Source organism: Schistocerca nitens, chromosome 5 (genome assembly GCF_023898315.1).
Source record: "Schistocerca nitens isolate TAMUIC-IGC-003100 chromosome 5, iqSchNite1.1, whole genome shotgun sequence".
Classification (NCBI taxonomy): domain Eukaryota; kingdom Metazoa; phylum Arthropoda; class Insecta; order Orthoptera; family Acrididae; genus Schistocerca; species Schistocerca nitens.
The window spans coordinates 475944748-475959897 of record NC_064618.1 but is presented as its reverse complement, the minus strand read 5'-3'; the positions used below and the strand labels follow the sequence as shown (position 1 = coordinate 475959897).

General features: G+C 42.8%; 1 pseudogene; it reads right to left on the bottom strand.

The window, feature by feature from the left end:
• Positions 1-4798: 4798 nt before the first annotated feature.
• On the bottom strand, positions 4799-4965 carry LOC126261366 (U2 spliceosomal RNA; annotated as a pseudogene).
• Between the last annotated feature and the right edge of the window lie 10185 nt (positions 4966-15150).

Sequence of the window (15150 nt, the reverse complement as noted above, 5' to 3'; positions counted from 1 at the left end):
GACGTTATTCGCAATATATGCGTTGGGAGTCCTCTGCTGACTGTGATATGGGATGTCTGCTGTTAATGATTGTCGGTAAATAGCGCTCTAAGTCACATACAGAACATGCAATTGTATACAAGTCGAACACAGGCTATAACACACAACTGATACAGGCCGAGGAAAGAACAGAAAAAAATGACTAAATGTGCTATAGATGGCCTACCACAGCATCTCTGTCTCTCTGTAGAATTCATCAACAGCCTACCTTTAAATCCTACCTCGTTAAAATCCCTCTCAACCGATTACTCCATCCATTTCCTATCATTCTTTAACGCAATCCATCTCAGTCTTGAGGCAGATGGTTCTCTTTAATAGGAAAGCATCCTAGACAGCAGTTAACTAGCATGTATTCCTATTACCTCAGTAGATGTCCTGCGGAATATTGTTGAAAAACCATGCAGCAATCCTTGTGTGAAGTATTTGTAAGCTGACTCAGCATGGTAATGATTGGTAAAGTGTACAGAGAAGCACACTGTAAATACTTTTCGTTAGGGTCTGAAACACTTACACAGTCTTGCACAGTAACAAACAAGTGATCCATTCAGTAGTTGTATATGTGTTAGATACAGTGTATCAAAGTGCTCATGAAGGAACAACACGGGCACCGTCTCTTGTGACTGATAGTCTGTGGGACACGGTGTTCTTACAATGCAGGCGAGAAAACTTTATCCAGGTCCGTGGAAGCGACTTCGATCACAGGTGACCTGCTACAGTGGACCAATAAGTGTATCTTTTATGGGACCATCACATATGCTCGATGAAACATGCAGTCGGTACTAGTTTTCGATTATCGGAAGAGGGAGTGGCGGCAAAATTTTATCAAGCTCTCTACCAAGTGACAGTAGCGAAGTTTTTGTATTTCGTAGTCTTACTTCATTGGATTTTATTTTACAACGATGAGAGAGAGAGAGAGAGAGAGAGAGAGAGAGAGAGAAAGAGGCTGTGTGTTTTCAATGAAGCCTCTGACGCCAGTACAATGTCGTATTTTCAGCGTGATAGCCATAGGAGTACGATAAAGGGAATTGGGACATTTACAGGGGGATATATATATATATATATATATATATATATATATATATATATATATATATATATGTAACACCCCACACGTCATTATTCTGGTTTTGGCGTGTGTTCACCCCAGCTAATTGACTAACAGATCAACAGAGAGTGCAAAACTGCTGCAATATCGGATAATGTAAAGAAAGTAATTAGGCCCTGTGACTCCTGATTGAACTGCGGTGGCAGTGTTGACATTAATTGATTCAGAATTGATCACTTTTAATTAAAAAGGGGTGCACATTACTGTTTTATTCAGCTATTGAGCACCAGATGCAAATGCTGAACATAAATTAATTAAGAAAATGACTTGGGATTTCAACTACTTAATTGAAAACAGATGCAGTCGATTAGCACAAATTTATTTTAACTCACGACCTTCAATCATCACATTACATGACTCTCCTACCAGGCAGTGGTAATAAATTGCATTTGCGTGGAGTAAAGTGCGATAACTCAAAAGTAATTCCTATCCAATGACCCAGGCGTAATGCGAAGTGCGAGAAGAATTCTACAATACACGGCCCATGAAACCCTCGTGGAGACTTTGCCGTCGTGATCCAACAAATTAATCAGTGGCCGGAGCGGTCGCAATATCACCGAATTCAGCGTGGCGGGGCGTCGTCGTTATCCAGATGTCGGCCGACCTCGTAGTGCTGCAAGGCTCCGCTCGTCTATTCACTTCTTGCTATCTTACTCAGTACATAGCTGAATGAAAACTTTCTATCTCCAAGCTCAATCGTTCTGCTTGCTAAGTCCTAAACTGCAGAGATGCTCACTCTCTCTCAGGCAAGCTGAGTAATGAACGCCACGTTCACACTCTAGGCAAGCTGGGAACAGATGACCCCTACGGAAACTTCTCCCAGTCCACTCTTCGCCTCGGTTTCCCCTCCAGCAAAATCACTTACGTCAATTGCAGCGCAAGTCACGTTAATTATGCGTCGCTTCCCAGCACCGACCAATCCCTGCTCTGGGAAGTGAACAAATTCCCACTAGATTTCCCTTCCTCTCTACTTCTGCTATTTAGCTCCTCCCAGGCCACCGATCAAGGTTAGTGTCTGTACAAAACACCAGTTTTTCCAGAATTCTGACTCCCAGGAGAGTACTTCAGATTCCTTGGTCCTACGTTCCCATCGGAGGCAGGCGTATTTCACTCTGTCACTCTTCACCTGATTTACTTCAGACTCTGTGGACCGTGAATTCAGTGTGAAGTTGCTGTAGTCACGAACACGCATATTTTGGCCTCTGTTGACCACTCCACTGTAGCTTTGCACGGCTTTCTCGCATGTTTCACAGAAAATGGGATGACGGACGGTTATCAACAGGCGTACAAGTTCTCTGTCTGCTTCCCGGTACACCAGCATGGGTTCAACCACCCACTCACTGTAATTCATCTTAAGGCAGCTGGAGACTGTAGGTTACAGTAGGCCTGTTCGCTCACTGCTTGAATACTGCTCAGCAGTGTGGGATCCGTACCAGATAGGGTTGATAGAAGAGATAGAGAAGATCCAATGGAGAGCAGCGCACTTCGTTACAGGATCATTTAGTAATCGTGAAAGCATTACGGAGATGATAGAGAAACTCCAGTGGAAGACTCTGCGGGAGAGACGCTCAGTAGCTTGGTACGGGCTTTTGTTAAAGTTTCGAGAACATTCCTTCGCCGAAGAATCAAGCAGTATATTGCTCCCTCCTACGTATATCTCGCGAAGAGACCATGAGGATAAAATGAGAGAGATTAGAGCCCACACAGAAGCATACCGAGAATCCTTCTTTCCACGAACGATACGAGACTGGAATAGAAGGGAGAACCGACAGAGGTACTCAGGGTATCCTCTGCCACACACCGTCAGGTGGCTTGCGGAGTATGGATGTAGATGTAGATGTAGATGTAGATGTAGATGTAGAGGCGGCGCCCCGTTACCACTTTATTGTAGCTTGAGCCACCCTAAGCTGCCTATTGTCGCTTCCCTTCACCGCTCCTCAGCCGGCCATGGTCAATTCTGAATACTTCCCTGGGATAAACTAGCCTCCAGTAAATCGACGCGTTTCCACAAAGTTTTCATGTAATGTGAATTACTTTAAAACCATCACCCGACCTTAATTATTCCAATATGTCCATACTATACCCTCTACAAGATGCATTGTGCCTAGTCAATAATTTTTGTTCAGCACTACTGTTCGCTCAACATGAGTTAGGTGATCTTTAATGACTTCATGTAAGGGGCATAGTTCTTGCCATCTTACAATACCATCATTCGATATCAATGATTTGTAGGTTTTATGCTTCTGAATTTCTGTGTTCATTGCATGTATACTATCCATGATTGTGAACCATAGTGTGCTATTTTTCTCGTTGTGATAGCTCTCTCCGTGATAGATGATGGACGAGACAACCTTCTAACTAATTTAGCAGTGCTGTCAGAATGTGAATGGATTTCGAGAGAATTAGCAGGGGCCTGTGACTTGGCAGCGGACATTTCTTATTCGTCACAGTCACGTGCATCCAAATGCTATACATCGAAGACTGGAAGACTCGTTAGAATACGGTAGGTAAGCGATACTCCGATGCGAGGGGAGCTGATGAGTGAGCTCTCTACCACTTCCTCTAAGTGTTGTGGGCAAACGTATCACAACCTCACACAATTTTCTCGTGAGTGACTGCTATTAGAAAATTAGGAGCTAATATGAATATTTTTACCGAGAGAGAATCAGCTGCGTTAGTTCCGTCTTTTGTTTTATCGATAAGTAACAGATAACCTTCCTCCGAGAGTTTTGTGTGCCTGCAAATGGATGGAGTGATATCTTAATAGATAGACTAAATTCACATTTACATCAATATGCTTACTTCGCAGGCCATCATATGGTGTGTGACGGAGGGTACCCTGTACCACTACTGGTCATTTCCTTTCGCCGGCCATTCTGGCCGAGCGGTTCTAGGCGCTTCAGTCTGGAACCGCGCGACCGCTACGGTCGCAGGTTCGAATCCTGCCTCGGGCATGGATGCGTGTGATGTCCTTAGGTTAGTTGGGTTTAACTAGTTCTAAGCTCTAGGGGACTAATGACCTCGGAAGTTGAGTCCCATAGTGCTCAGAGCGATTTCCTTTCATTTCACTCGCAAACAGAGCAAGAGAAAAAGATTGTCTATAAGCCTCTAGACGAATGCTATATCCTTGTCTTTTATCATCGTTGTCCTTACGCAAAATGTATATTGGTGGCAGTAGAACCAATCTGCAGGCAGCTTCAAGTGTCAGTTCTATAACTTTTGTCAATAATATTCCTCGAAAAGAACATCATCCTACCTCCAGGGATTCCTGTTAGATCTACCTGTCGAAGTAATCCGACTGCTGGATAAGAATTACTCACCATCCAAAGGGACTCTCATGAATCAGTCTAATTACTCAGTCAATCAATTTTATGTCAATGATGTACTACTATGTGGGTGGAAACGAGGGCTAGATTACAATGGATATGATACTTGAGGCGGAGCCGTAATTAGGAGATTTTTGTTGCAGTCTGCTCTTTTAGAGAAATTTCAATCTCTCACCTACATTGGGAGAGATGACCATCATGCTAAAATAAAGTATATAACAGAATTTATAAAGTGATAGTAGAAAAAACCTAATATTTACAACTCCTCTGTGCTGCCACCTTAAGAGACTTTGTACGTGACAACCATTTTATTACTTTAAGGGAGGTCTAAAGTCAGGAGGCATCCTTTGACAGAGGAAGAGCATGCTCTCAGCACTCCGCCATTAGACAAAAATGAGTTTAATTTTCCATTCTTGTGATGTAGGACTTAGCAGATACTAAGCTGATAAGAACAGATATCACTTTACCTGATGAGCGAATACTTAGAGGAAATATACTACGTGCCATGCTGTTTAGCGATGTCTTCAAAATAACTCGTATAAAAGGGAGGAATCTACATTTAGCGTGAGAAATTCGAGGTGTATGGACAACAACATCCCTATCTCGGATTGGATAAATTGGATTTTTTAACCTGGGAATAGCCTATATTTGGGGTAATCTTGCAGTTAGAACTGTATATCTAAGCCACACCTACTTGTCCTGCAGCGTCTGCGGCCAGTGGCCGACTCCAAGCTGCGGCTTAACCTCTGACGAGCTCTGCCTTTGTCCCAGAATTAGCCAATAGGAACAAAGTATTCCGAAGACAGAGGGAAACCTCCATCTACGTATCTGGAGACATTTGTTCACACACAAAAAGGAAGTACCCTCTTGAGAGAAATGGTTAGTAGTATCAAACGTCTAAGGGATTCCAATATCAGACTTGTTGTTTTCTTTTGGGCCATGTGCTCAAAGGAGGCTGACATTTGGTTCGTGTTTGGCGTTATTAAGAATCGTGGTCTGTAATTAGGGCATTGTGTGGTTTTTGACCTATCTGGCGGGGCCAGAACGATTGACACACTCACAGACGATCCAAAACGGCGGCTAATATAACACGCCTCATTCCATTTCTCGGCGCTTACGTTTATTAGATCATGGGAAGTTGGGCCATGGGGGGTACAGACACGAGCTGTATGCAATTTTGGGAGCCCTGTCTCCCACAAACTGACCAAATAAAGAATGTGCTAACTGAATTGAACAATATATTATCATTATTGACTTTGATTTCAATTTGTATTGTGAGAGCCCTTTTCTCCTGTGCAGACTGTGCCTTTTTGCCACCAACTTCTTTTGGGAGGTGTGGGGCAGGAGGGGCGATGGTAGAGGCCTTGAGATGTCCTCTGGCGGTGGCCTTGTGCGCTAACTTATTCAACCCCTCCACGTCAAGTTCAGCACATGCACAAAAATTTTCCAACCAGATGACACCTCCAATTCGCAGCAGTATAATTATGCAACTAGGTCACACAGGTTCTGGACAAGCTAATACTTGCACCTTCCACATAAAGAGTTCTGCACAGATGAAGCGATTTTCTTGGCAATTTTCCCTGGGAGGAGGGAGGGAGAGGGAAATTGTGCGAGATTTCTCAGGAGGGGACAAGTGTCACAGAAATGAACAAGTGTCCCTTTTCCCAGAGGGGTGGAGGCAGAGGAGGGGGAGGGAGATGGTTGGGGGGGGGGGAGGTTCCGAAGAACGGATTATCCCCAGGGGTCATAAATCAAACCCATAGGGATCATAAATCTATTAGCATAACAATATGCATCCTCATGGAGTGATAGAGCTATTAGCAGAGAAATAGGTTAATGGGAGGGGGAGATGAGTTGTTTAGTTGATCACTTCTCAGAGAGGAGAAGTTACTTTCTCACCTGTTTTCCACTTATGAAAAATTATTAAATATCTTATTACAACCTGACGCACCTTGAGCGAGAGTCTAGAGAGTTAACAGCCTGAGCAGATGCTGATGGAGCCTTGTAGGTATTTTTATGGTTCTTAGCTCATAGAAATGGCATGTTGGAAGTTTAAAGCATTTGGCGGCGAGCCCATCCCTTAGTAAATATTGCAGGACAGTCCCGTAGCTGTACAAGGCAGACAGGGCAGCCCCTTACTACGACAGGTCTCCAGCAGAACAATGCCACGATACCTGCTTTGGTGGCAGCAGAAGGCCTGGGCTGGGGTGACGGCTTAAAGGAAGAAGTTTATACAGTGGAGTCATAAACTGAGCATTGTGTGCAGAGCCATGTGTATTAAAATTTCACAATGGCAAATAGGCCATTGAACCACTCCCCCCCCCCCCCAATCCCCCCCACCACCCCACCGCCTTGGTTGTATAAGAAAAATCCTGTGTCTGAGAAATGTTGCGAGATAGAATCTTTATTACACCTCATAGCTAGGATTAACAAGCTCCAAGGCACAGGCGATTCAGATAAAGAACTTTAAGATTGTACCTGTTCGCTTGTTGCCATGGGAAGCGACATGACTTCGGAGAAAATCGTCTCTTCCCCCTCAGTGAAAATTTATAAAAGCCAGTAATTGGCAGTGTCTTTTTTCCCAGAGATGCAGGTTTCTTGACTCTTGCCCTGATTCGACATGCGTTTGTGCTATCGTGTGGGGGAGGAGATTTAGTGCCTCTAGAGCCCTGTGATTGGCTCACTTGCATTTTACCATCTTCTGTTAGGCAACGAGGAACTCAGTGGGCACACAACTTTGAGTACCGCTACTAGGGGCCAGTGTGCCAGCTCTATCAACAGAGACGTCCAGTTGAGTAGTGAAGTGTTTGATTGTCGATTACTTCGAATGAGAGTGTCCACACGTTCCAACATTGCAGGCGTCATAGCTGTGAGTGGCCAGCTAACACACGGAAGATCAGACAGGTCTGCGGTATCTTGATGAGGTGATGACAGACGCCTCACCCAACGACTCGCCGTGTTTTTGTTCACTGACAGGTCTCTGTAGACAGTCTGAAAAAGAAACTCAATAGCTGCTCCCTGCTCTGAACGCACCTCCATTTTGAAGGCTACATTAAATTTATAGCCGTCCCCTATCGGAACTTAATGAAACTGTAGGGGCTGAAGCGGGAATATTCCACGATGTCCCGCAACAGAGTTCGCATTTTTTCAACTGGATTTGGCCGAGAAAAAGCTGTGTTGCATTACTTATTGAATACCCCTCCTACTACCAAAATAAAAACAGAAACAAGTTTTATGTGCGCATGAGCGCGTAAAAGTTTCGTTACCGTCCTAGGCTGCCTTTGGGGCGGAAAAATCCGTCGTCATATTTTGTAGTCTGCGAACTGCGTGCTTTTATTTAGCAGTATTCTGCTCCTACCTTGGCAGAGAGGAAAATATGTGCGTTCTAGTAGGGTTATACCGTCGTAATGCTTGCAACCTTCTTTACTTCTTTTATAGTTTAATTTTGCGGCTATGGGAGATATTTACGGAATATTTAAAAAGAGAGAAAACACTTAATTGCTAATTTAACGTATTACCTACAGCGAAAACCTGTCTCTATGAATATAAAAGTTCATCAAATTTAAGCAGAAAAATATACCCTCGAAAGGGTAACGGTACATACAGGTATCATTTCGTTAACTGATGTTTTGCACGCAACACGCTTGCTATTAATACTTAGACACAACCATGCTCGTGTTAACAATTAAATGTATATCCATTTCTGACAGAAGTTTATAGTTGTTGCACTGGTTTTTCGGATTAATCTTTCTGGTTATAAATGTCCACTGTAGCCTTTTCGTAACTGTTCGGATGGTAATAAGTTCCGCCAACTGCCGCTAGTAAGTAACGACAATACTCTTTCGTCCACTGATTTCATGTGTAATCTTTCGCGAATAACCCGTATCACAGCTACTTTTCAATATCACCTTTGCAAACTCATATTTCTTCACTTTAGCAATTTATTGAAATAATTTTGGTGCGACACATCGACAAGGGACCGTCAAGAGCGAAACTCGAATGGTGACTCTCTTCTTCGCATAATGACACGTGACTGGTAGCGCTTCGGCGTTGCTGAATGTAGGACAAGCAAGGCAACGCCCCGGTCAAAGAAAAAAGGCATATTCAGTTCCAAAAGTTCCCGAATACGAGATATGTGTAAGGCTACAATTTACTGTGTCAACGATAGTTGTATCCCTCACAAGGTATCACATCAGTGCGTTTAACTTTCTGTATGCGGTTGCAGCCGTTCGTCCGTTACCTATGTATCGTATAAGAAACAAAACTCGTAATTGCCATGTGATAGGCATATGTTCGTTATAGATTCGTTTCCTTCTACCAGATTGGATGCCTATTTCCTTACCAAACCGTCATAGCGGTTTATTGCAATTTTTTTAATCTTCATGTTATTTTATTTTATTTTTGGGAACTGTAACGGTGGAGGTCGTGAAATCATGTCAGTTATTTTCCTTAGATCAGTTGATATTTTTCTTAGTGATGTCGTTTTATTTTACCCACTCTCAGGGAACGTTCGCTAGATACCAAAGCTGGGATGCTTTCTTTGAAATGGAACGACACATTATCTTTCTCATCCTTACCCGCCGGTAGCTTGTCCTCTGTCACTTACGATTTCGCCGTCAGCGGTATGTTAAATTCTGATTGTTCTCCTTCTGAAGTGATTCTGGATCAATTTCCGATGACGAGCGATTTCTCTGCAATGACGGAAAGAGCTGTAACGAAACTGTGCCATCTGACATACAGGTAGTATGAGAAAGGCGATATGCAGCCCCCTCCCCTCCCCTTCCAGACCTCAAGAATAAAGTAGTTATCTCAATATCAAAGAAGCTAGCACCAGCAGGACGTTAGTTTTGCAGAACTATCAGTTTAACATATCATAGTTGCAAAATACTGACATGACTAGTAACGGAAGTTGATCTTGGGGTTATGCAGTCTCCGTTCCATGGAGAAATAGGAGAACTTGAGACAGTAGAGACATTACGACTTGTTTTAGGAGATAGGTTGAAGAGAGGCAAATCTACATTTTAGCATTTGTAGATTTAGGAAGTACTTTTAACACTATTGACTGGAATACATTATTTGAAATTCTGGGTGTAACAAGTGTAAATACGTGAAATGACAGTCACGAAAGACGTGAAAGAGAGGCAGTAACTGAGTAACTGAAAAGGGGCCCACACGGTTAGCCACGCGGTCTCGTGCGCTGCTTCCTGAGCGGGATGGCTTGCCGGTCCCCGGCACGAATCCGCAAGGCGGATTAGCGTCGAGGTCAGCTGTGCCGGCCAGCCTTTGGATGGTTTTTAAGGCGGTTTCCCATCTACCTCGGCAAATGTGGGCTGGTTCGCCTTATTCCGCCTCAGTTACATTGTGCCAGCGATTGCTGCGCAAAGACCGTTTGCACGTATGCGTACACCGTAATTATTCTACCACGCAGACATTTGGGGTTACACTCGTCTGGTATTGAGACGTTCCTGGGGGAATCCTCTGGGGGCCGAACAGCACAAGAACACTGGGTTCAGTATGGAGCGGCGGTGGGGTGGGTGGACTGCTGTGACTTGTTGTGGGGTTATGAATCACTGAGGGCTACAGCGGGACGACGCCTCTCCGTCGTTGCTAGGTTCCTGGTTTAATACATACATACATGCGTAAATACAACTGAAAAGGAAGTGATTCAGTGTTGTAGCCAGCCCACTATATTGTTCAGCCTCTACGTAGAGCGGTCAGTAACAGAAATTAAGGAGAAATATGGAAGAGGGTAGAAAGTTTAGGAAGAAAGAATAAAAATTTTGGCATCTGCTGAAGATACTGTAACTCTCTCTGAGAAGTCAAAGAATTGGAAAAATCACTTAACGAAGTACACAGAGTCTTGTAGAGAGATTATGAGATGTACATCACCTAACAAAGGCTGGGTGTAGCGAATGACACACTAAAAGCAGTAAATAATGCTTACTACACGGGAAGAAAATGAAATATCATGGCCACTGTAAAGAGGACATAAAATTCAGCCCGGCAATGGCAACAAAGTGCTTTGTGGAAAGAAGAAATGTCTTATAATACAGTCAATGAAGACCTAGAGATGTTGAATATCTCGTGCAGTTGCAAACTTTTGAACAACAATAAGGGGAGAGGTATGAACAACATATCAAAAATATTACCGGTCGGGTGTGAGCGCCAGTGATGAGGATATGTGGGTGGACACTTTTTTGTTGAACATCTACAAAGCTGCGGTTTCTATTGACAATTGTTTCATTACAAAATTAAATCAAAATAGCGGCAATGTTTCCACAAAAAGTGTTTAGCACATATTTTCTCTAGGTTTAATAATTTCCACATTAGAGCGGTTGGAAAAATCTCAGATTATTATGATTAATGTTTCTTACTTAATAAAGTGGGTTAAGAGCAAATATTAAAGGTATGTGTCAGATCTAAAATGAAACGGAAGCCTAACATAGGCATGTGACTTCGACGCAGAGGTGAGGCTTGTGTTCTCTGAGGGCACAGTAACCTATACTGGACTGGTTGAACCACAGAAGCAGGTAATCATAGAGGACCCAGACTAACGTTGCTCTTATCAAGCAACGGGGTTCGAAAGACTGTGAAAAACCCTTTACCGGATCAGCTGTTTCCCAAGTCAACAAAAATCTAGTATCTCCGTTGGTTGGCAAGCTATAGCAATCTAATGCCAAAATTTTATTAGAGCAAAAGTTGGGAACCAGAATGAAAAATGCTCCAGTCATATTACGAAAAGGGCGAATTTGACTTGGTCAAAGTTAAGGATGAAAAAGAGGAGAACTAGCTTTTCAACTCATCTGATAGCTTCGAAGACATTTAAATCAAAAGTTCTTGACATATCTGGGATTTTTTACTCGTTAACTCTGCTTCCCCAGCACAGTGAGCTCTCCTAGCTGCAAGACCTTGGCATACTTTCGTCTTGCAATTTATGGACTGAAGTCCCCGATCCTGCGTCCAATAACTAGAGGATTCGCCAGATATATTGAACAATATATAATATGACATGGCTGCAGAGCATACATGTGTTAGCTAAATAAGTTATTGTGGACGGATAAAATTTGAGAGCTGAGGGAAGATTTGTTGCTGGGGAAGACGTGAAAACAATTTTTTTTATTTCTAGTTTGGGTCGGGGGAGGGGATTGTATTCTTTCCCCTAGGGCACGGGTCTGCAAACTACGGCCCACGATAGTTTATCCGGCCCTCCCGGCGGTACTTGAATGTGCTTGATGAAACGTATGAAGTAGGGATACGATTTAAACTTAAATGTCATGTTTAGAATAGCATGAGAACTTCACACATTCGGAGACCTCATGGCTGCTAAGTACATTAATCTTGTTACATTCAGTTTTAAATTGTGCTATGTAGATACTGTACAGTGATGATGCGGCCCACGCTCATCATTGTACCAGTTATCCGGCCCTCTGTGGAAAAAGTTTCCTCACCTCGACTCCAGGGAACAGTTTCCACCCCGTGTCACATGTATGTTATGGGGAGTAAGAACAAATATGTAGAAATTTGCGTGTTTGTAGACAGAAGGATCCGAAACTGGGGGTGGATCTTTAATAAGTAATACCCCAGAGAGTGATGCATGCATCCTGAGCTTTAAGGACAGGTTGTGTCATATTGCATAACATGATAAATGCCATGTTGGATGCTACGATGGGTTGTGCCATGTTATACGATATGACAATATGTATCATGTTACTTTACTTTAAACTACGACTTATACACTGAAGCGCCAAAGACACTGTGTAGGTATGCATATTCAATTACAGATGATGATGTTTGGCTTGTGAGGCGCTCAACTGCACAGTCATCAGCGCCCGTACAAAATCCCAGTTTTTACACAGTCCAAGTTAGCCACTGTCGCGAATGATGATGATGATGATGAAATGATGAGGACAACACAAACACACCGTCGCCGGGCAAATAAAATCTCCAACGCGGCCGGGAATCGAACCCGGGACCCCGTGATTCAGAAGCAGCTACGCTAGTCACTATACCACGAGCTGCGGACTGTATTCAAATATAGATATATGTAAAGAGACAGAATACGGCGCTGCGGTCGTCAGCGCCTATGTAACACAACAAGTGTCTGGCGCAATTGTTTAGATCGCTTATTGCTGCTACAGTCGCAGGTTATCAATATTTAAGTGAGTTTCAACGTGTTGTTATAGACGGCGCAAGAGCGATAGGACATAGCATCTCCAAGGTAGCGATTGGGTGAGTGTTTTCCTTTAAGACTATTTCACGAGTTACCGTGAATGTCAGGAATACGGTAAAATATCAAATATCAAATCTCCGACATCGCTGCGGCCGGAAAAAGATCCTGCAAGGACAGGACCAACAACGATTGAAGAGAATCTCAACGTGACAGAAGTACAGCCCTTCCGCAAATTGCTGCAGATTTCAATGCTGGGCCATCAAGAAGTGTCTGCGTGCGAACCATTCAATGAAACATAATCGATATGGGCTTTCGGAGCCGAAGGCGCACTGGTGTAGCCTTGGTGACTACACGTCACAAACATTGACGCATCGACTGGGCCCGTCAACACTGACGTTGGACTGTTGATGCCTGGAAATATATTGCCTGGTCGGATGGGTCTTGTTTCAAATTGTATCGAGCCGATGGACGTGCACGGGTATGGTGACAACCTCATGAATCCATGGACCCTACATGTCAGCAGGAGACTGTTCAAAACAGGATGCTAAAACTTCCACTCACCTCTAACGACGAAGTGGAAGAATTAAATCTGATTTGGCAAGTAGCGAAGGCAAACGGGTATAAGGAGCGTGCTGTACTGAACCTTTATAATAAGCTAAACTCACAAATACGTGGCAAGAGGTACGCAATAGATCCAGGGAGCATGAAGTTTGTTGCTATGTCATATAATGGTGAGTTTTCCAACATAATTGCACCAACTTTCAGAAAAGCGAAAGTTAAAATAGATTTCAAACGAAAGATACAATTGTTTCTTGACTAAGCCACAAAGTTGACAAAACAGCGATAAATATTGATAATCTGGTGTCTGTAAGATCAGCTTCCAGGACTGTCAGACGGTCAGACGGGAAGGAATTTCTAGACTCGTTTTAGAGAGCATACATATAACCAAAATAAGAGCGCTTTTTGTACACATTTGGATAAAGAAGAACATTCGACAGGGAACACAGAAGATAATATAAAAGTTTTGCATAGGGTTCAAAAGGTTCAGTTACTGAACCTACTGGAGGAAACGAAGATTTATGTACAAAGAAAAACGCAACCATAATTACTGCTGATTGAAAAGAATGAGTTTAACCAGAACGCTTATGCTGATATATTCAGAATGCTATTAGTTTGAACAGCGCTGCAGAAGCCTGGCGTGTGATGTGTGCGGCGGTCACCCACCAGCGGACTGGAGACTGGGCCTTCTTCTGCAAGTTCTGCCACAAGAAATCAAGGACTTCATACAGAGAAGCTAAGACGCAGTGCCATTGAGATCCCCCTCCCGATATATTATTGACTATCGACCTCATAATTAATAGCCACTGTTTCGTTAATTACCTTATGTTTACGGTTATTATTCAAATGTTTTGTTATGCGCCGGCCGGAGTGGCCGAGCGGTTCTAGGCGCTACAGTCAGGAACCGCGTGACCGCTACGGTCGCAAGTTCCAATCCTGCCTCGGGCATGGATGTGTGTAATGTCCTTAGGTTAGTTAGGTTTAAGTAGTTCTACGTTCTAGGGGACTGATGACCTTAGAAGTTAAGTCCCATAGTGCTCAGAGCCATTTGAACCATTTTGTTATGCTGGAAGTTTCTGGTTAATAGATATGATTTTATTTTTAAAACTTTTTATACTGACTATTACACAATTGTGTGTTTTGCTTTGTCAGGCTAGAAGTTTCCCATTGCTGCTAATTGCACTTTTTATGTGGACTTTAGGTATGTGTCTAATTCTTCATATTGTATGTCAGTATATGTTTTATTGTCAGACGTTCATTTTGTCATGCGAAGTAACTTTAATTAATGACTACACTTACTGAATTTTAGCTATTAAATTTGCGATACTGGTTACTCATATACCCTAGATACAAAGTATAGTGCGCTCTGTCAGCCTCAGATATTTCCATAAATACCAGACTCATCCAGGTCATCGCCAGCGTTTGCTATGTAGCTACAATTAAAATTTGACGTTGATACCTACATCACAATATTTTATAGTATGTGTGGCTGGTGTTCATGGCTGTTTAACATATTTTTTTTCTTTTTTTTTATTTTTCTTATGTGTCACCAGACCTGTTATGGATTTACCTTCAGCTAACTGAACGTAGATGTTTACACCCCTGTTTTTTGTTTGTAACAGATCTGAAGATGGCCTTAGTCGAATCCAGTAATAGTGAAGTGTAAAAGATTTATGTGATCATAACGGAGCTGTAAAAACAAAAGTGACACAATATGATCACGGACTCGTCTTCGGACTTTATGTCTTCAATGGAGGATCAAGAAGTAGATGAAGCAACCGAGTTCAGCTACCTTTGAAGCAAAATAACCCATGATCGATGGAACAAAGAGGACATAAAAAGCAGCCTAGAAGTGGAAAAAACGGCATTCCTGGCCAAGAGAAATCTACTAGTATCAAATATATGCCTTAATTTTCCGATAATGTACGTTGATAACAAAGTATTGCCTGTAA